Here is a 22,790-nt window from a genome sequence, read left to right on the forward strand (position 1 = left end):
TCAAAATTACAAACTAAAGGAGACCTTTCTTGACTGTGAATTCCCACTTGGAAAACTGGAGGAGATGGTATGAAGGATTTCAGAGCTGACGGCCAAATGCCATTATTCACTTTTCAAGCCCCAACATTTTGTCTGGGAAAATACAAATAGACACCTTTGTGTCTGTCTCTGTCTGTCTGTCTGTCTCTGTGTGTCTCTCTCTCTCTGTTTGTGTGTGTGTGGGTGTGGGTGTGTGTGTGTGTGTGCCAGAAGAGGACAGTTCAGAACTTTATTGGTTGTGGGAACAATGTTATTGTGATCATGATTGTTCATTTTCTTTCTTTTAAAGTTAATAAAAGGCACTAAGACCTCATTTCAGATATTGGACAGGGTAACTTAGGTCATGAGAATTACATTCCATTCTCCCTCTTGTTACATTTTGTTTCTTTTTCTCTCTTTTTAAACAAGTACTTCAGGGCCAAAGAGGTGAATAACATCCCTTAAAAGCCTGCAAATCTTTTTTTTTTTTTTTTTAAAAAACAACAACTCTGCAGTCATATAACAATGTTTTTGTAACATTGACTTTGATGGTCCTATTTTCACTAATAATTAGATGGGAGTCTACAAGCCTGTGTTTGCTGCATGCCTCATTGCCTGCAACCAATGTTTCAATCTCTGCTCTTTCAGAATGGTCTCTTCTCCAGGAGATAGCTGAAAGTTAGGAAGACTAAAGTGTGAGAACCCACAGTACAATAATTAAGCTGGCCACTGGCAATACGCATAAAGAACTGATGTTCCAGTGTAAAAGCAACTATAAAAAAGGAACTGTGGCTCAGTTGCAGAAATGTACTTTGCATGTAGAGAAAGGGGCGTTGTCTTACCTGAATGCCTTTTCTCAGCCTGATGATGGAGAATCCACGGATGGGTTGTCTTAATCTATCTGCTCCAATTAGACTAAGTCTGAAATTTAGTACCGCCCCTCTGTGTCAACTGCACCCCAGTTTTAGGCTAAGGCGATACTCAGACTTTAGTCCGACGCATCTGAACAATATGGGAACCAGCCCAACTGACCTAATGGGAGGGAGTGGATTCTCCATCATCATGCTGAGAAAAGGCGTTCAGGTAAGACAACACCCCTTTCTCCAGCATGATTGGATGGAGAACCCACGGATGGGACATACCAAAGTCCTGTGTCCCTATGGTGGGGAATTAGATTGGGCCTGGGTCCCATCCAACGTTAATGCGTGTTCTAGAACCTTGCGGTCAAATGAAGCCATAGAAGAGGCATATATATCTATCTTGCAGTGATGGACAAAGGAAGAGGGCAATGCCCATGTTGCTGCTCTACAATTTTCCTCTATGGAGGCCTGGGTAGACCAGGCAGCTGTGGTAGCTGCGTCCTGGGTGGAATGAGCCGTGATGTGCCTGGGAGCTTGCAGTGACTGAGTCTGGTATGTCAGAGAAATACAAGCTCTAGTCCACCTGCCTATAGTGGGTGAGGAAATCTTTTGTCCTAATGACGAAGGGTGAAATGACACAAACAGAGCCTCTGTTTTGCGGAAGGATGAGGTTCTCTGAATCTAACAATATAAAGCCCTGCGCACATCCAATCTGTTCCACTGAACCTCTATGTTGTTAGATGGGTTAGGACAGAAGTCCGGCAACACTATTTCCTGTGATCTATAATACAGGGAATTAACCTTGGCACGAAGGGTTACCCTCAGGCACCTGAGGTCAATCCTGTCCTTATGGAAATACACAGGTCCTTCCTCACTGATAGAGCAGCCAGTTCAGAGATCCTTCTGGCTGAAGTTACAGCAATAAGAAATGCCACCTTCATCGATAACTGTTTGAACAAACCAGTGTCAATAGGTTCAAAGGGTGGCGAAACAAGAGCCTGTAAAACCTGATGAAGATCCCACAAGGGGTATCTATGTACAGTTGGTGGTCTGGCGTTGTTAGCTCCCTTTAGGAAGGGGCGCATCATAGGGTGATGTGATAAGGATTCATTGCCGCAGGAAATAACTGTGGCAAGTACTGCTACCTGCCTGCGGATGGTGCTTGTGGAAAGCCCCTTGTCTAGACCATCTATTAGGAACTCCAAATGACTGGCACTGAAACCGCCAAAAGGCCAATTTTGTGAACTGAACACCAATTACAGAAGCTTTTCCCCGTGGCATCGTATGTTCTATTTGTCGAGGGTCGTCTGGATTGCTGGATCATGGCTATGACCCTTGACAAATATGAGTCTCGGCCTAAGGCCTGCCTCTCAAGTGCCAGACGGTTAACTGGAGCCATTGAGGGTCCGGATGGCTTAGCTCCCCCTGAATGAGGGAGATGCGATTGGCTGGGATCCTCCATGGAGGGGATATGGAGAGCTCCATCAGGTCGGGTAGGGGAGGGAAGGTATAGAACAGTTCCCTGGGCCAGGGACTGTGAAGTGCATCTGTTCCCTCCACTTATGGAGACGGGAAGCTGGAAAGGAATCTGGGAAGTTGTGAGTTGGCTGGGGAGGCAAAGGTCTAAGGTTGGGAAACCAAACCTGTCCACGATCTCTCTGAACACCTTCGGATCCAGCTGCCATTCGGAAAGGTCCACGGTGGCTCTGTTCAGTGAGTCCGCCTGCTGGTTGGCCACTCCGGATATGTGCTCCGCCCTGATGGAGGCAAGATTCAGTTCCGCCCAAGACCCCAGCAATTTGGCCTCCTGCATGAGAGGCTTGGACCTTGTCCCCCCCTGTCTGTTGACATGGGCCATGGCTGTGATGTTGTCGGTTAGAATCAGGACATGCTGGCCCTGTACTGTGCTGCTGAATCTCTTTAAGGCCATGTGTATGGCTCTGAGTTCCAGCCAGTTTATATTGTTCTTTAGATCCTGCCTGGACTACTGACCTTGGGCCCAGTGTGTGTGGAGATGTGCCCCCCACCCAAACAGGCTTGCATCTGTGGTGATGGTGATCCTGTCTGGTTCTTTGAATTCTGTTACCCGTGACAGTGCCAGAGAGTCCCACCCTCGAAGGGAGTTCAACATCGAGTGTGGAACTCGGACCTTCTGGTGGGATGTGCTGGTGTGAAGTCTCTGAAATGGAAGGAGAAGCCACTGTAACTCTCTGGCATGTAGACGTGCCCATGGCACCATTTGCACTCAGGACACCATCTTCCCCAGCAGTTGTGATAGGGATGCCAATGTGACTACTCTGTCCTTTCGGATCCGACGTACAATCCGACGTACCGAATAGAGTTCCGTCGGTCCTGAGATAGGTAGACCGTACAATTGTCTGTGTCTATAACAGAGCCCAAATGGAGGAGCCGAGTTGTTGGTACGGTATGACTTTTCTGGAAATTAACAGAAAAACCGTGCTCCTGAAAGATCTTGATGGTTAGGGCGAGGTCTGACTGAACATTTTGGAATGATGATGACTGAATTAGTACGTCATCTAAATAGCATTGAATTCTAATTGGAATTTGTCTAAGGTGGGCTGCGAGCACTGCCAGTACCCTTGTAAATACTCTCGGTGCAGATGAGAGACCAAATGGTAGTGCTCTGTACTGGTAGTGGTGTCGGGCATAACTGAATCTGAGAAATTTGCGGTGGTCAGGAAAATATGCCTCAGTCAGGTCTATTGAGGTAAGGAAGTCACCTTGCCTGATGCTAGCCAAGATTGATTGAAGTGATTGCACCTTAAATTTCTTATACCTCAAGTAAAGGTTTAGGCCCTTTAAGTGTAAGATTGCCCTCCAGCCCCTCGAAGTCTTGAGAATGACGAATAGGTTTGAGTAAAACCTTCGTCCCTCTTGGACTTGTGGTACTGGTTCAATTGTTTGTATTTGCAATAAATGAGCTATGGCTTCTGATATAAGGTCAGCTCTGGTCCTGCTCATTGGAATAGGGCAAGAGCAGAATTTGTCAGGTGGTTGGGAACAAAATTCTAGTCTCAGACCTTGGCTGACGGTGTCTAACACCCATGCATCTGTAGTGGTGGCTGCCCAAGTGCCAGAATAAAGGGTCAGCCGGCCTCCTATGGGAGATGGAGCTGCAAGATCACTGCCTTGTTTAAGGAACAGCCCCCTGCGCCTCGAAAAGACCGCTTGGTCTAGAACTGTGATCTGCCTCTGCATGTTGAATGACCTTGCTGTCGTTCCTGTCTCTGAAAGGAGGAGTGAGAAGCCTGGGCCCAGTCCCAGGATGGAGCTGGCCGAAAGGGCTGCCTTCTGTAATTACTCTGCGACATGCTGTTCCCCGAGCACCTGTCTCCTTTCTTTGCAGCGTTAACCAAAGTTTTACGTTTGTCCTTACCTTCGGTTAGGTATGGCTCTAGTGCCTTACCAAAGAGATGTCCACCTGTGTAAGGTTTAGAGGCCAGACACCACTTGGCCTTGGTGTCTGCTCGCCAATTCCTGAGCCAAAGGAGCTTTCGTGCTGCGATGTCTGCCGCGATGGTCCGGGCAGTGTATCTGGCCGTGTGCAGGAAGCATTGGCCAGGTACTGAGACGTGGCCACTAACTTACCCAGATTCTGGTGAGCTCTGAGCTGGTCAGGAGGGATCATGTCCTGGAGCTCCCGTAACCATAGGACCGAAGCCCTGGCAAAGAAGCCATTGATGTTGCTGCCTTTGTTGCCCAGGCTGATGCCTGGTGGAACCTGCGTAATGCGGACTCAATCTTCTTATCTTCTGCCCTAAGTGCCTCATTTATATCCCCAGGGATGTTAGCATTGGGAAACAATGAGTTCAAGGGCTCATCAATCTCAGGAGTCTCCAATAGGGAGGCCAGAGGGGGGCAACATTGAATAATGTTTTCTCTACTGTACCAGGGCTTGAGAGGGTTCCTAAATTCTCCCATTGTTTTGAACTATATTCAGAAAAAGGGGGAGGGCAGGGAATATGGTTCTGCGAGACTGAGGGCTCGGTGTATATGGTGTGGGGACCTTTGAATGTTGTAGGTGGGGTCTCCTGCTCTTGAGGGAAGTTTGCGGTAGTGCAGGCCTTGAGTAGCAGGGAATTAAAGAATGAATGGTCAAAGAGACCGACAGGAGGGGTGGGGTCAGATGGAGTGATGCCCTTGTCCTCTGACATAATCAGGCCAGATGGTTCAGCCCCTGTTGATTCCAGATCTGATGATGGAGGTCATAAATTGAGCCACAGCCTGGGCTATCATGGACTGAAGAAAGTTCGGACTCAAAGCCTGGTTCTCAGGAAGGCGAAGCCCTGCTGCAGTGGGGGTGAATGTGGCCTGGGGCCCCAAGTTAAGAGTGTCCTGGCCAGTTGTACCCATCCCTGGAGCCACTCTTGTGGCTGATTCTGATTGGGGAATTCCCCTGGGGGGAGACCAGGCCCCTGGGGCTGACCTGGGGAGGCCGCTCTCAGTCTCTGGGACTCCTCCTCCCTCACCTATGGATTATTGGTTTCCCTGCTTGCCCTGGCTCGCTTGGTGGTGGTCTTTCCACTTGCCTCTGCTTGATGTTTCCTCTTGGCCGGCTCGTTGGTGGGCTTCTCAGCCATGATGAACCTGCTTTGGGCTCAACCTTAGCAAAAACGCCCCCCCTCGGCGTTGTAAATTTACTAAGGGAGCCCGCAGGGATGATCCAGCCCGTGAGGGGGAGTGGGCCATGATGAACCTGCTTTGGGCTCAACCTTAGCAAAAACGCCCCCCCCTCAGCATTGTAAGTTTACTAAGGGAGCCCGCAGGGATGATCCGGCCCGTGAGGGGGGTGGGCAAAGGGGATTGGTGGGCACTGAGTCCCTCAGGAGCGAGCTGGCCCTCCCAGTCCAATCTGTCTGTGGAGATGATGTAGTTAAATTTCGAGGCCTCTGCCTCAGGTGGTCATACACTGCCTTCAGAAGTGAGCTACAGGCAGTCTGGGCCTCAGTCACATACAAAATGGCCACCGAGAGTCAATTCAAAATGGCGGCCGCCAAATTCGCGCCAAAAACATGGCCGTTAGAAGAAGGCCTTGAGGCCTGGGGCCTAAGCTGCAACGAGCCCTCGTTCCGAGGAATCGCCTGGGCTCCTAGTGCAGCGGATGGCAGGTAATAGGCCAGCTGGGAGACGCTGAGGCAGTCTGAGGCCTGGTAGGCCCTCCAGGCTCCGAAAATTGGGTCGGTGCCCAAAACTCTCCCCTGCTGCTTGGGGCGGTCTGCTGGGGCCGAGGGACCTAGAAAGGCTCCCTCCAGGCCTGACGAGCCTCGTCGTCGCTTGTGGAGCCCCCCAGTCAATTGGTAATCTTACCCTTGCTTCCAGAGCCGTCGGCAGTCAGCGTGTGGAATCTGCGTCCTCTGACGATCAGCTGGCAGCAGGGAGCTCGTTGGAGCAGCGTTTGGCAAAAACGGAGCCTCTGAAGCAGAGGAACGGTTCCTGGTAGGAGATCTAAGCTCCCTTGGGAATTTGATTTTGGGCTTGATTTCTTTAAGGCTGGAAAGCCTTCAAGAGAGGAAAAAAAGGAAAAAGGGAAGGTTTCCCCCCCCCCCCGGAGGGAGAGGTCTGTGAGCCTGTCAGCCTGCTAGGCTACAGGCTGGGGATGATGATCCCTGGAAAAAATTTTTTATATTGTCAAATCTAATAATAAAATGGGTTAGCCTAAGCTAAAGAAATAAAAATGGAAATACACAGTCTTCTGCTCCAGGAGCGAAGAAAAAACGCATCTTAGAGCAAAGAGACTAAGTCTAAATCTGGGGTGCAGTTGGCACAGAGGGGGCGGTACTAAATTTCAGACTTAGTCTAATTGGAGCAGATAGATTAAGACAACCCATCCGTGGGTTCTCCATCCAATCATGCTGAAGAATGTCAGATTCAAACCAAGCATCCCAACAAAGGACTTGAAAAGCTCAGATCAAAATCACCTTGTCATTATTGACTACAGTATTCAAGAAAAACTACAAAATTGCTTTTGTATAAGATAGTTTCCTTCTTTGGATGCACACAGAATTGTGAAACACACTATTTTTACCTCATTATTAAAACTAGGTCTACCATTTTGGGGCTTAATAACTATTTGGTAAAACAGAATGATACAGAGTACTCCAGCAGATTGCTCGCAACTAATGGCCATGTGGAATTTTGAAGGCTAAATATGCTACTTGATTAAAGCAAGGAACTATTTACAAGTAGCACTTTTGGTAAACAATTCTATACTTGCCTTTTTCAGAAATAAATCTACTAACTCTAATAGGGCTTTTTTGCTTAATGTTGAAAACTGTAGCTGTGATGATATAATAGTTCTGGTATGTTTCCCATTACATTCCCATTATATTCCCTTATTCTTAGGAAAGTATCACATCCATAGCTTATGACTAACCTTATAAGGCTGCATTATGCCAAGCCATATTTTTTTTTCCTGCACTCAGCTTATCTTTTAGACCTCCAAAAGAAAATGGTCAGCAATTATTTTATTTTGCTTTAAAGGCAAAAACAGAAGACAAAATCCTTTCCCCATCTGTATCCTTTTTCCATATCTCTTTGAAACTGTACTCTCTGTCTTCTCCATATTTTTAAACAATAGTAATCATTGGGAATATTTTTGTATCTCTTATCTTTGCTGAGAGCTGGGAGCTTTCCATTAATTTTCCCTTATTATATTCAAGTAGGCCAGGGTCACCTTTTAGACTGACTAATGAGCTGGTTTTAAGCAGTGTGATTCATAATTTGGTAAGGAAATAAATCACATTAGGAAAATACAAGAGGGAGAAATGGAAGGAGGCCACTTCCCTGACTTAAACTTTCTACTTGAGAAGGTCTATTTGCATTAAAGAGATAATAGAGTTGAATGAAAGATGATGTACTCAGAAAGAAGACTTTAAAGGAATGGAATAGAAGACATCCTCAGGAATCATTGTCAGATAATCAAAGCTACCCCAAAATATACTCAGCTTTTAAAAAGTTTTGAAGTCCCTTGCTTGTGAAATCAAAGACAAAACTACTTTACCACATCAATGCAAGAAATCATGGGAGTTTGTATTTCTTGGGGAATTCTTCTATGGTGTTTCCAGTTGTTCAGTCAAAAAAGTAGGCCAATGAGGAACGGCTGCTGATAATTCTGCTGCATGCGCTTTACTGAAATGTTTCAAGCTGTTTTCAAATGTCAACATATAAGTGACCTGCGAGATTAGCTTCAGTTTCTAGAAAAGTTTTAACCATTTGTCTAAAAAGGTCTCTGTCCAAATTTACTATCGCGAGATATTTTATAACCAAATATATATTTATCCTTTATACTGTTTCCATCTTCCCTTAAAATATTAACAGAATCCACAGGGGTTTGAGAATCAGTGTCTCCAGGCTAATCAAATTAGCAAACTTCTTCAAAGCCCAAAATAAGTTATCCAGACCTAATCCACATATTAAAAGGATAAAATCTGCGAACACAGAGTTAATTAAATTATGTCTTCCAGAGGAATTGCATGTTCACAATAAACATACCTACATATATCAGCACAATATATCCCAGGCAAGCTCCCTCTATAAAAATGTATTCCATTTCTCTGCAGCTGCCCCTAAAAGCAAACGGTTTTGCTTTGAGGAATAAATATTTCTTCTTTCCTCACTGCTGTCTGGATTTCATCTTTATTCATTCTTGTGCAAGCCGGAACCCCAAATTATTCTTATGACACTACGAATCTCCAAGAGGCCTGCTTGCCCATCTTTGAAAGTTTGTTCTCTTGCTAAAATGCTCTAGAAAATATTTTCTTCTACTTTTATCTAACTGCTTGTTGTCCTATCTTCATAATAAAAGGTTGTTCCTTGACTTGTTTCTTGGATCATTTTAATTATCTGAAAATATTTCAACTTATATCTTTAGATCTTGTTGTATTTGCAAGATGTTCTTGGAGGCAATCACTTGTAGCACTATTTTCCTTAGCTTTATAACCTTGCAATTCTTGGATGCATCTTTTCCAACTTAGACATACTACAACAAAGCAGACTGTGACCCCAGTTTATAGAATACCCTTGTTTGCCATCCACATGGTTATACACTCTGAAAATATTCTCCCATACAGTTCAGATTTTAATTATTTGATAATTTTTTATTTTAATTTTTTATTAATTTTCTAATTTTACAATTAAGTATTTAAAAAGCAACGTCGTGATTGGGTTAATCAATAGTTCAATAACATACATAAGTCTTTAGTATAAATCTCAAGTTACAATACAGATATTTCCTCTCTTTTTCCCATAATAGCTCATATTAGGCTTAATACAGTTCTTATTATTATCAACTAAGTAAAAACATCTTTGTTACGTTTATCAATAATTTTTAGTTTATACATATTTCAATTGTGTTTGCATTCAATCCTTATATACAATCAATGTCCTGTTATTGCTTTTTTTTCCAAGCTTTAATTTCCCATCAATATTCAAATTAATATTTGGTATTTATAATATCCAAGCTTTAGGTAACTGAAGTTTCTCCTATTTCAACTTCTTCCTTTTTCCCTTTTCATAACAAAATCTAATATTCTAAATACACATCTTATCTATCTGTTTTCTAAAAGTTATCTATTTTCCACCATATTAAACCAACTAATTAATAATACAGTATTCCCTCTAATAAATCAAAACCATTATATAAGTAATAAATCAGTAATATACATAATTTTTTTCATTTACGTCTAATTTTTAAAAGCCCAAATACTCCTTCTCTTTTTCTGGTAGTATTCTTATTTTCAACTGATTTCCAAATATTTTATTAGGTGACCAAAATTTCCTTTATCTCAACTTCTCCCCTTTCCCTTTTCATATCAAAGTCTATTAGACTTGTTACACATCTTACTTATTCAATTATAATGTTATTTTATTTTCTAAAAAATATCTATTTCCACTATATTCAACCCTCTAGTTAGTAATGTGATATCCCCTCTAATAAATCAAAACCATTATTTTCTTCATCCTTACTCTGGCTTTCTTTCTTTGCCAGAGTGTTTTTGAATCATCAAATAGTTCTCCCTCAATTATTATATATATTATTTGAACTAAGAAAAACCATTTGGCTGAAGTGTTTTTGGAAGAATTATCCCATTTGTATTCATTAGATAGCTTCCCTATTACTCCAATTTCCCACAATTGTCACGATAGGTTTATCTTCCATTCAATCTGTTCTTCTTCCTTTTCTTCAAATTTCTTCAAATTTCCATTTTCAATGTTGTCACTCCCTTTTCTGATTTTTCCATTGGCTGGATCTGTTGGTCAATTGGGTTCTGTCTCTTAGTGTTTAGTTGTTCTACTTTTCCTGTTATTTTCTGCATTGTTAGTTCTTTGGTTGTAGTCAAGATCTGGGTTTGTATATTTAAGCTGACATCTTGTTCCTTTGTGTTGCATCTTATTTTGTCACAAGCTGAAAGAATGGTTTTGTGTATTGATTTCAACATGGAAAGGATTTTTTTCCCGATCTTCATCCATATTCTCTTGATAGTATCTTAAGTTGAAGACTTTAGAATCAAACGTTAAAAATAGTTTTTCATTTTTTATAGCTAGATATGGGACATCACGTGTGATCTTTATAGTAGAAATTGTTTGCCAAGTAAGAGTTTATAGTCCAAGGTATTCCATTATCTCGTATAATAACATATGCTTCTCATGTAAAGAAATAGGAAAACAATTCCCCAAGTATAGCTCTGAAAGTCAGTAAAAGTTTACATTCATAGTTCAAACAGGCCAGATATGCCGCCCAGAAGTTCCTTCTTTGCAACTGAGTTTTTCATAGGTGGTAACTGTCAAGGTCAGAGAAGTTTTTTCTGGAGTCTGGGCTTTAAGCCAAGTCTCTTTTAGCAAATTGTAATACAATACTTCACCAAAAGATGTCACCGATGCCGTTTAAAGCTTTTTAAGTCTAAAGTTTTTGTGATAGTTTTTGAAGTCTTATTTCTTTTGATAAAAACAAACGTCTCCAGTAAGAATAGGAACACTTTTAGTCCCCAAGTTTTAAAAGAATATACATCCAATTAGATTAAAATTTTTCTTATACTTGCTCTGTTTCCCCTGGCTAGTTAGTTGCCGCTTTTCTTAGAGAGTGGGGTAGAAATTCCATTCCCTCTTTCCTCACAGGGGAAAAAAATATTTTGGGCAGCTTTTACAGGAAAAAATAAAGTCTTAAAGAGAGGATCATATCTCACCCAGTTTCATCCATGTTGCTTTAAAGGTGCTTGGTGGTGATTTTGATTTTGGCTGTCAGCAGCTTAGTGACGAGCCATATTGATATGGACGGTCTTTCCCCCACTGGTTTGGAGGGCTTCCTTGGATCAAATGGAAGGGCCACCGCCCTCCCGTGATCAAGCAGGGGTTCCCTCCTTGCTCGTCACCCCTACAGGGTGACTTTCGACCCTTTCCAAGGTCCTCCAGCGGGACAAGCATTAACCCAATGCTTGTGCCCACCATATTATGACAGTTAATTAACTTGTGTTGTGTTAAAATCCAGCTCTTGGAAACTTAAATCCTAAATCTCCAATTCCAGATCTTCTAGGATAATATTTTCCTAGTCTGACAGAACATAACTGAGATAAGAGACTAGGAATTCTAAACCTGGTAGCCCTATTATTAATACTGTCTATTTTTTTCTTCCTACTCTTGTTTTTGGTTTATGTTTTACAGAATGAACATCTGAATCATAAGGCACACATAAATATGACATATAGAATAACCCAAAGCACATATTCCAGTAGAGAGAAGTTCCCTGAGGATGGGTTCCATCAGAAATCCGAAAACTCAGAAGAGTAAACCTCTGTTCCTAGGGACAGATTGGATCTTGTATAAGGGTTCTTTCCATAAAATTCTAATTGCACCAGGAATCTACATGTGTACAATATTCTACTTCTGGAGATATTTATCTTCTCTAGGAGACAGCACTTCATTACATGATTTTGGTTACATCTGAGAACTGAATGCTTTATAGAGTAAAGCTAATATCTTTCTTGAACTGTGATTTAAAACTAAAGAAAAAAACAAACACAGTGCTCTGACTGTGGTCTCAAAGTGTGCCTAAATGATTTGAAACATATTAGGGTACCTGGATAGAGTTACAATATAAATCTTAAATTCTAAGAATTAGAGTTAGATTTAAAACTTTTATTTAAAGAAATAGTACATTATTATAATGCTTTCAGTTGCAACTGTGGGAAAAGATGTGGCTGTTTTAAAGCCATGATGTTTCCATATTCTCATCATCTAGGCCTTTGAAACACTTTTTTTGATGCTGAATCCAAAGTAATGTATGGTTGTTCATTTTTCAGCTAATTGTATTATTGATGATTTAAAGAAAGATGTGCTTTAATTTTCTAAAGTTGTGGGATAATAAATTGGCAGATAAAAAACGGAATGGATTCTTTATGTTGCATCATTTGATACGTCTTGTGAAATGGATAATAAAGCCACATTGACATTAATATTAATGATAATGATTAAATATTAGGTAGTACAAGCTTCCTAATTTTGTCAAAAACTTTCAGTGAACCATTAAATGAACATATCCAGCAGGGATAGTGATTAATTACATTTTTTATTAAAATCTCTGAAACACAATCTGAACATATCTCACTTAAGATAATGCAATTTTAAATGGGTATAGTACCATTTCACAAGTAATTCTTGATTACTTGTAAAATATAATTGAATTTTGCAGACTTCCAAAATAAATTTAATCCAAATAACAAATCCTGTTCCCAGAGTTTTAAAAAAAACTTTAAAATAGGTTCTTGTTTCGAAGTGTTGAAGAAATTGAAGAAATATCTTTGAGAGAAGACTGCTGAAGCATTTGGGATGGCATTTAGATCACTTCTAAAAAAAAGAAAAAAGAAATGGAGTATCAGTATGTTGTGACATTCAATCTTAAGGGGAAGAAATAACCATAAAGATTATGGTTTAGAAGACATCAAGCCAGGTAACGTTCTGCTCATCTGATTATCAACCAAATGTAATTAATCTCCTTGCTTAACTCTAAGATGGGAAAGGGAGGTAGAAATGCATGCCAATGCAAATAATGGAAGACAGTGTGAGTGAAAATATCTGTTTAAGTACCCCAATACAATTTTATATATTAGCTGCGCATGGTTGAAAATGATATTAAAAATTTCAATAGAAGAGAATATATGCTATGCTGGGATGAACTGTGGAATCTTTTAGTCAAGGAGCACCTAGGAGTCCACTAAAAAGTTTGTTGTGATGTTATTTTTCTCCTTTATTATAAGAAGTTCTTTTGTGTGCTGGATGTCTGATCATTTCCTGAGAACACAAAGCCTCGTGACAAAAATAATTGTGCTTGTTTTATTTCAAACTAGGTTGACATTGGTGAGAAATTTTCCCTTAAGATATCTCCAGTATAAATAGGTTTCTCATAACTAATGAAGTCTCTAATCCTATAAGGCCTTCTGTGATCTCATTCCTTGAATTATTTGTATTTAATCATGTATTTAAAACAAAGAATGTGAAGAGAAGATCAGATCAGAATATATTTCTACCTTTTTTATAGTTCCAAGCTGTAAGTTTTAAATTTGAGATTCTTTTAGCTTCTGGTGTGCTCTAACAAATTAGTAGTCCAGTGCCAATGTTACCAGTAACTATTGAATATATTTTAAATTCTGAATATACAGTACTATAGTTCAGTGTTTCAACTTATTCATATCAAAATAGTATTTCAGGTTTGTATAGCTAGGCTTCCATTATGTTTTTGCTTATATTACATAGTTTGCTTGATTCTATTTCTTTTTTATTATAAATAGAGAATTCTTTGTCTTGTGTGAAACCAAATAATAGAAAAAGAAATTGGAAATCTACGAATAAGAATAGAAATTTTAGAAGGATAGTTGCTTTAAATAGGAACATTCTACAAGAATTGATAAAGTTGTTAACATGAATTCTGTTTTGAAAGAAGCATCATAATTACATTTTGATAACTGTTGTCATATTTAAGTTCATATGCTAATAAGAAGTCAAGTAAATTCTTAAAGTCATTTTTGTAATTCTTTTACAAGGAAGGGTCTCCTCAGCCTGTATTGTGCTGATGACTCCAATCCCAGCAAGTGAATGTAAAATCAGGAGAGAACTCATGCATGTCACAGGCTCCTCCATGTAGCTGAAACCTAGAATGCTGCAGGTTTTCCATCTGTGAAAAAGGACTGATATGCATTCACCTTGACTTCTTCCACAATCAATTCAAAAACCAACTAAAATCTTTTCAAAATCTGCCACGCATGCTTTATGTCAGAACATCTATTCTTTGAGGGCATGTGGGAGGAAAGAGTGTGGTAGAATAAACATACTTTTTCTGGGTTTCTAACAAAAACTAACTAGCACAACAAGCCCACGTGTTATGGAATATTTGGGGCATGTCATTGTAAAAACATAATGAAATGAAAATGTGGCACAAAATGAATCCATTTATCCTTGCTGTCTTGATATGTCAATGTCACAGCCCATCTTGCATGGCCGAGTTGGACTTTTGAGGGGACTTTCCAAGATGAAAACTTTTGATAGTTTAGAAAGTGGTAAATGATTCTGTACTGTAATTTTCTGAGGCCATTACTAGTCATATTCCATCTCTTAAATAATCTCTCTCTCTCTCTCTCTCGCAGTAAAAAAATGGCAAAAGGGTTTCTCTACAATGGAATCGGAACAATTACTTCAGCAAAATTATGATACATTATCATTGGAGTGTCAGAAGATGCCAGCCAATTTCTGATGTTTGATCAGGATATTAAAGATTGCCTCATTCTGCAAATGCAAAAACTCTTCAGAGAGGAAATGAGATTTAATAGGACTGTTCAGATTGCCTGTCATCCCTAAACACATTTCTATCCATCAAGCAGGCCACATAACATTGACTTCCCCAACATTTAATAGTTAATTTGCATAACCCAATATCATCAGTAATTTCTTTTGGTCTTTATATCTGGTATTTGTACTTATAAGTGTTATGAAGAATTTTGGAAACCACTTCCTTATATTTTCTTTTTAAAGTTTTCTTTAAATTTTGGAAACCACTTCCTTATATTTTCTTTTTAAAGTTTTCTTCAACTTATTTCTTTTTTCTTACTATTAATTTATGTTAGCTTTTATCTTCTTGTTTAATTTTTTAAATAAAAATTACATCTATCTATCTGTCTATCTATCTATCTATCTATCTATCTATCTATCTATCTATCTATCATCATCATCAGAGGTGTACAATAATCTGAAAATTCTAAACAATGGTAAGAATGCAAGTAGTTATTTTGAATCTTGGAACTTTCTCATTTGAATACATTGCCCGTTATCAGATAAACAGTTCCAAATGCCAAGATGGCAAATTTGTTCCCAGAATATATCGTTTATGTTACAGCTGTCAATTTCTGTGGTTGAAAACTGTAAGAATATTTTGCATTCTTCATTAGGAAGAAACTAGAACTTTTTATTCCAATAACTTTGTGTCTTTTCTTTTTAGATATTTTGTTTTTAAATTTGCAGGGATGTTTATAAGAAAGAAGTTCCAACCATGTGATTTCTTCACAAGAAAAGAAAATATTACAGTCTGAAAATATTGATACTTCTTTTGCTAAAGGATTCTTTTTTTGCAACAACAACAACAACAATAATAATAAAGTTGAAAGGTACCTTGGAGGTCATCTAGTCCAACCTCCTGCTCAGGCAGGAAACCTTATACCATTTCAGACAAATGGCTGTCCAGTCTCTTCTTAAAAACTTCCAGTGTTGGAGCATTCACACATGATGGTAATGAATTCTGAACTCCATGAAAATCATGCATTGAACTTAATAGATTTTGTAAATTGTTTACAGCTACAAAATGGAAACAGATGACATATAAATATTTGAGTGAATGAATTAGCAGGCCAGACAAAAGTGACATTAGCTATCACTGGCTGAGCTACTCAGAATCTACAATATAAATATAATAGGTATGGCAGAAATGGCCAAAAGGAAATGTAGGAGAACCAACAGACACAAAAATATGAATAGAAACAGGAACATATAACTAAGATTGGAAAGGAGCAGGGCCAGGGGAAGAATAAAAATATAAATTCAGTAGCTAGGTAATATCTTGATTAGGACTAACCAAAACAATATAAAAGAGTTTTTTCAACATCTCTAGATTTCTTAATCAGACAACATGCTACAAATATCCATCCCTTTCCCTACAACTTCTCTTCCTCCCCCCCAAAAAAAACAAGGAAGGAAAATGATATTAGAAATGATCTCCCAAAATTATAGCCCTGGGTATGCAGCTTTATTAATATTATTATATTCACTTTTCAGAATGCATTTGTAAATTTATGTGTTGCAACCATTTTTTAAATTATTTTCATTGGTTAACAAGAACTTAAGAGAAGGAATGCAAGCCTGAAGCTAATGTAAATGTGAGTTTCAACAGAATATATGACTAAAACTGTATCTATGTGACTTTGGTACATTGAATTATGGGGAACAGGCAGCTAGATAATCATCAAAATTACAGATCTTGAAATAAGTTACATAGCCTTGGAAATGAGGTTGCTAGAACTATTAGTGCAGTGTTATTTTGGCTGACTATGCCAGCTATAATTAGTTTTCAGTGCTATTGCCAAGATGAATATGCATTTTCAGTGAAGTAAATCATGCCAAGCACACACTAAATTTGTTAGAAAGAAATTAGCTTTGTTTACATTTTTGGGAGTATTTTGTGATTATATTATGTGGAGATACTCAACATTTCAGCAATAATAAAAAAAGAGTTTTCTGAAGAGTTCAGATTACTACATTTATATCCTACTCCAATGTATAATTTGTCTTATAATTAATGGAAGAGATGCCTGTGGCTGAATAAAATGAGAATCCTTAAAATCCATAACAAAGAATAAATAATAAGTTCAAAGCTCATATTTCCAAAAGGCTACAATTTGCTTGCTGATTGTGTTTAAGAGTTTCCACATCAGTTTGCATTGAACTGATGCTCTTGAATTCTCTTGGAATGCAATTCTCATCACAGTATAACCAATAAGTTGAAATGATAGGAACTGTTGTCTGGATAAGAGAGACAATCTCTGCTCTTTTATTTATTGTCAGAAGCCTCAATTCCTAATAAATCAGGATTTTCAATCCATCAGAAAAAGTTGTTTGGTCTTCGTTCTACTTTGGTCTTGAACTGCAGTGACTGCAGATCTGCATCTGTGTCTAATTCAAGATTTTGCTCATTACCCTTAAGACACTCTGTGGCATAGATCCAGGGTATCTAAGGAGTTGTCTGTTCCCTAGTGGGATTGGCCCATCAGAAAGGCCTACTATGGACCCCATAAGCTGAGGAATTGTAGCTGGTGGAGTCCAGGACAGGAACCCTTTCTGCCAGGTCCCCACTCTTTGGAACAACTTGCCACAAGAGGTGAGATCCACTGTCTCTCTTCTGGCCTTCAGGAAATGCCTTAAAACTTGGCTGTGCTGGTTGATATGGGACTCTGAAAGAGAACCTATTTGGTTGAGGTGGCTAGTGCAGTAACATAGAAATCGCCACCATCTCTCCACTTCAACTTTCTGTTTTTTTAAGTTTCTTTTGTAATTTTAATCTCTTTTTATATTTATAATTGTTTTATATTCATATGTTTTATGAAGTTGTAAGCTGCTTAGAGTCATGTTGAACTGTGAGGTGAGTGGCACATAAATTTAACAAATAATAGTAATATTAGTAGATTTATACTTCCTCATCCACTTTACCCAGTCCCTTATATCCATCTCTTCATTGAGCTTTCTGATCCAGTACTAATGTATGGAAAAAAGATGTTCTGTTTTAGCATTAGTAGAAAAAATTGCGTTGAATTTTGGGACAAAAAAAAAATCACTGAGTTTTTTCTGTGTCTATTCTAATAGGAAGATGAATCCACATGAGTACATCGATTTAGCCCTTCAAAGGTGGAAACCTTCACAATATAGGCAGAAATAAAAAGACAGTTTGTTCTACTGGGAAGCCAAGTAGTATATTTGGAATCTTTTCACAATTTCTGCTGAATCTACCTATGTGCATAGTTGTAATGAAGATAACTTTTTAATACACACATACATGAATACACAAGAATGTGCATATGTATCTATTATACTATTTAAAGATGCAGAAACATAGGTATCTGCCTTCAGATAGAAATTTTAAATGATTTTTTGATCCTGCATTTACATGAAATTTAGCTGATATACATCTGAAATGTTATACAGTGGCAAGAGACCAAAGTCACAAGACTTTAAATTGAAATAGCTTGAAGGGAATTAGAAAATGTTCCATATGGAACATTAACACACATTATTTATTATTTTAATATTTGTTTTATTCAGCTATGTTAAGAACCTTGGTGACACAGTGGTTAGAATGTAGTATTGCAAGTGAACTATAGTATTACAAGTGAGCCGAGGTGGCGCAGCAGTTAGAGTGCAGTACTGCAGGCCACTTTAGCTGACTGTGTTCAGCAGGTCAGCGGTTCAAATCTCACCGGCTCAAGGTTGACTCAGCCTTCCATCCTTCCGGGGTAGGTAAAATGAGGACCCAGATTGTTGGGGGCAATGTAAATATATATATATACATTGCTTACTGGTGTACACCACTTAGAGAGTGCTTGCACTTAAAGCGGTATATAAGTCTCATAAATAAATAAATAAATAAATAATACCAACTGCCAGCAATTTGATCCTGACTGGGTCAAAGTTGACTCAGCCTTCCATCCTTCTAAGGTCAGTAAAATGGTACAAAGAATGTTGGGAAAAATATGCTAACTCTGTAAACTGCTTAGATAGGCCAGTAAAGCACTATAAAGCAGTACATAAGTCAAAAGGCTATTGCTGTTACTATGTATCTGGTCTGAACAAAGCAAACAAAAAAAAATCTAAGACAAAATACATTCCCCCAACCCTATTTTTTAAATAACTGAGCCAGTAAGATTTATTAGATTGAAACAGAAATAATTTAGAAAAAATAGCACAGTTCTCTTTTATCATTATTATAGGGTATTTCATGACACCAAAGAAGATCCCAGTTGCCAAACATAGCTTCAACACATTTTTTAAGAAGTAAAAACTGCCTCTCCCAGATGAGTCACAGATTTCCTTTCCCACCATCCATCTTGCTTCCCAGCTGATGCTCAAAGTCAAGGAAGGATAATGGATGAGAGGTAATTCTGCGCCCCATTTGAATTTCTGAAATTTCAGAAGGTCAAATTGGGAAAAGCTTCTGATATTTCTGGCAGTGAAATATCCTCTGTGAACGTTCAGTTTTCACAAATGCTTTTGGCAGGTTTCTGTTTCAATATGTCCTCTCATTAATCTTCTGTTAATCTTCTGCTGCTCTTCCATCATCCATCTTTCCTTATGTTGCAAATGAGAGGTCTTTGTAATTATGAGTGCTTGAAGCATTTTGATGAGTGTCTTCTGCCTTGTGATGTCATTTCTTAAAAATGACTATTATAATAAGCAACAGAAATGAACTGTACCTGCCATGCATCTGATTTATGACCAGTTGAGGAAATAAATAATAACAAATTGATTGGTTTGATTGTTCCCTAATGCAACTTACAAGAAGTGTAGAAATTTAGCTTCATGATGCATGTCTTTGTTCTTGTCAATTTTGATGTGATTGTGCCTCTTTGTCTTATTTTAAACTTCAATCTCATACATGTCTCTTTGTCAGAAGCATTTTCAAGTGGGCTTCCATAACATGTGGGTGACAATGAAAAAAAGGTTAAGAAATCTATTTGTATAAATAGAAAGATGTGAGAAGAAATATTTCCTCCTATCTGTTTTAAGCATTGTACTAGACAATTTTATTTGATAGCCCAGGGGTGTCAAACTGGTGGTCTGTGGGCTGGATGCATCAACTCTGCCTCTGGAAAGGCAAAAAATGTCACGAAACGTCGATACGTCACATGACATGATTGAGTTTGACATCTGTGTGATAGCCTTTAATTCTGATGTTGGGAGAATGGAAATACCTTCTCCATGATAATGACTTATTTACCAGAAATAATTTATAATAATTATGTCTCCTTTCAGCATTTTTTTCTCTATGCTAAAAAGAGTTGCTTTAACCTGAGTTGACCAAAGGATGAAAAGTATTCTGATTTGTTTCTTTTCCTTCTCTAATGAGCCTGCATAAAATATATGTGCAGATAATTTCATTGAATTGTCTACATCAAACCCAATAGTTGACCAATGACAGTTCAGTGCCCTTCATTGTAAAAGTAAAATATGAACTCCTAGTGATAGTGTGCATTATTGACATTGAATTGCATTTATTTAATTACTGGATACTACTTGGAATACTTCAAAGTCATTTGAGTCTTCTTCACCTTAGATTAATTTGTGTTATCTGCATTTTTCCTCTGTAACTGAAGATTAGCAGTTTATAAATTCATTTATGAGAAAGTTGAATACCTTTAACTTTGTGGACCTGGAACATGTCATTACGGGATGCCACCTTTTAGCTCCCACCACTTTAAAAATTGCCAATATATTCTTATCTTTTGTTTTCTGTTGTTCAACCAGGCACCGAAGCCTAGCAAAACCTCTATTGCAATACACACAGGATGACCTGCCTACTTAGCTTACTCAGGTTCTTTGATGAGGAATGTTCTCAAAAGCTTTTGAAAGTCCTACTATGGAATTTCAATCTTTTCTGTGTCATGCTGAGGGCTTATATAGTTCAGGGGTCCCTAACCCCCAGGCTGCAGCCCTCTACCAGGCCTTGAGCCCTTTGGAATCGGGATGTGGAAGTGGCAGGCAAACACGCACATGCTTCCCCATTTGTATGAGTAGCAGGCAAGCGAAAGCACGTGGGTTCCATTAGTGTGAGCAACAGGTGCATGTGCTCACCACTTGCAAGGAACCATCCCCTCTCCTTCCACGGTGGTCTGCAAAACCAGAAAGGTTGGGGAACTCTGATGTAGTTCACTTATGGTAGGAAACAAATCATGGCCAATCAGTTTTTGTGTTTTTATCAACTATTGCATTGTGTGATTTCCATCTTCAGAATATGTTTGAACTTATCATTGAGATAACTGATCTGATTTTAGATTTTATAGCATTTCCCACATACTCTGCTTTCTGTATGCTTTTTCTGATTTTGGGAAAAATCAGAAAAGTTTGCATCCTCTTTGGTCAAATTTGGATTAGATCTAATAAAAGTGTTGCCTGAATACCTTTTCTGTTTTCTTTGATCAGCATAACTACCATTTTTTTTGTCTTTAACATAAGCCATAGATTCTTTTATCAAACTGAAATGCTATTGACAGCAATCTATATTTTGTTACTCATGGGAAAAGTCATCACCTTACTGTATTCATATGTAGCTATGCTATAAATGTGAAAATTGCCTCAGGGTTTCAATTGGTTTTCCTTCTGCAAAAAAAAAAATAGCTGTCCAATCATATTATCTTTGTCATTATGCTAATTTATCATCACTGGCCACTGTTGTGAGGCAATAAGGCACTCTGTTTTATGTTCTTTATGATGCAGCATTGATAACAAAGTTTCTGTTGCAATTGGCAATAAAAAAGTCAAAGCACATAACAATTCTAGTGCAGCCAGCAGAAAAAGCAATGTAAAGCACACATCTTAAATCTTAATTTCAGCCTAATCACATCCTACAATTAAATGTTTCCCAAAAGATGTTTTTTTTTGTATTGCAGAAAGAAAGAGTATGCTGTATAATATCTGCTGATACTTGAGTTGCTATAGCAATAGGATCGAGCTTTAAATTTAGAATCTAATTTTCCTTCCTTTTGCTTTGCTGTTTCACCATAAAGGAAATAAGATGTTTACGATAACTTTTTTTTCAGAGTGCATGTGAATAACAGAGATTAGTTCTGTTATGGATAATTGCCAGAGTCTAAGTCTAAGACTATCGTAACTATTCCCTCAATATTTTTCAAATCTTAGCTGGGCTTTTCAGAGGTAAAAATAATTGTGCAGGCTTTCATTTCAGCAGACTTTCAACAGTGGAGGATAAAAGGCTAAAATAACAGGTATTCTAAAAACAAGAAAGTTGAAAGGTATGGAATCTCAACAGAAAGGATATTAATTGTTTACCCTGACAAGGTGGTGTATTGAAATTGTTTTGAAATGTATCAGCTTGGTGGGAAAATGAGCATCCATTCAAGTTTTTCCAAATAACTACTGTACATAGCACACAATGCACTATTCATTAGAAATAGCATGTCTATAAGCCTATGCAGAATTATCTGGATATAGCAGCCATTATATTAGAATTACATATTTTCATTTAGTATGTATTTAGCACCCTGTAAGACCTATTTAACTAAAACAATTATCTTGTCAGATAGAAAAGTCAGTAAAGTCAGTTTTACATTTATAGCTTAGGTATTAAACAAATAGAACACTCAATAATGAAACATCAATGATTGCAAGTCTTAAAATACATTAAATCTGCTTTAGTATATTTGAAATCAAAACTGATTTGTCAAAAGATCTATTTGGAGTTATGGAATCCCTAAAGAATGGATGACAAGGGATAGATGACAGATTTCTACTGTCTGTCATGTAAAAGTTTTGTGGGATCATTCAGTTAAATGATTTAGTTCTGTTATAGTTTTTGAAATAATATTTTAATGTACATAAATAAATTTATGAAAAAATTGTTAAATAAATTAATGTTATAGTAAACTATAATCCTGTTGTATCAGACTTTGTGTTACTGAGATATTTATTTGAGAAATTGTAAAAGTAATTATATTCCTACAGATTGGATTTAAGAGATGTGTAACATGTCCACTTTTGGAAATGTTAGGTGCTAGTCAAAATATAACTTTTTTGTTATTTAATGGCATAGATGTGATATTCTGTAATGTTAGAAATTTTAAATGTAGATTTAAA

This window comes from Crotalus tigris, unplaced genomic scaffold (assembly GCF_016545835.1).
Source record: "Crotalus tigris isolate CLP2741 ecotype Arizona unplaced genomic scaffold, ASM1654583v1 scf7180000019200.1136910, whole genome shotgun sequence".
NCBI classification, from domain to species: Eukaryota; Metazoa; Chordata; class Lepidosauria; order Squamata; family Viperidae; genus Crotalus; species Crotalus tigris.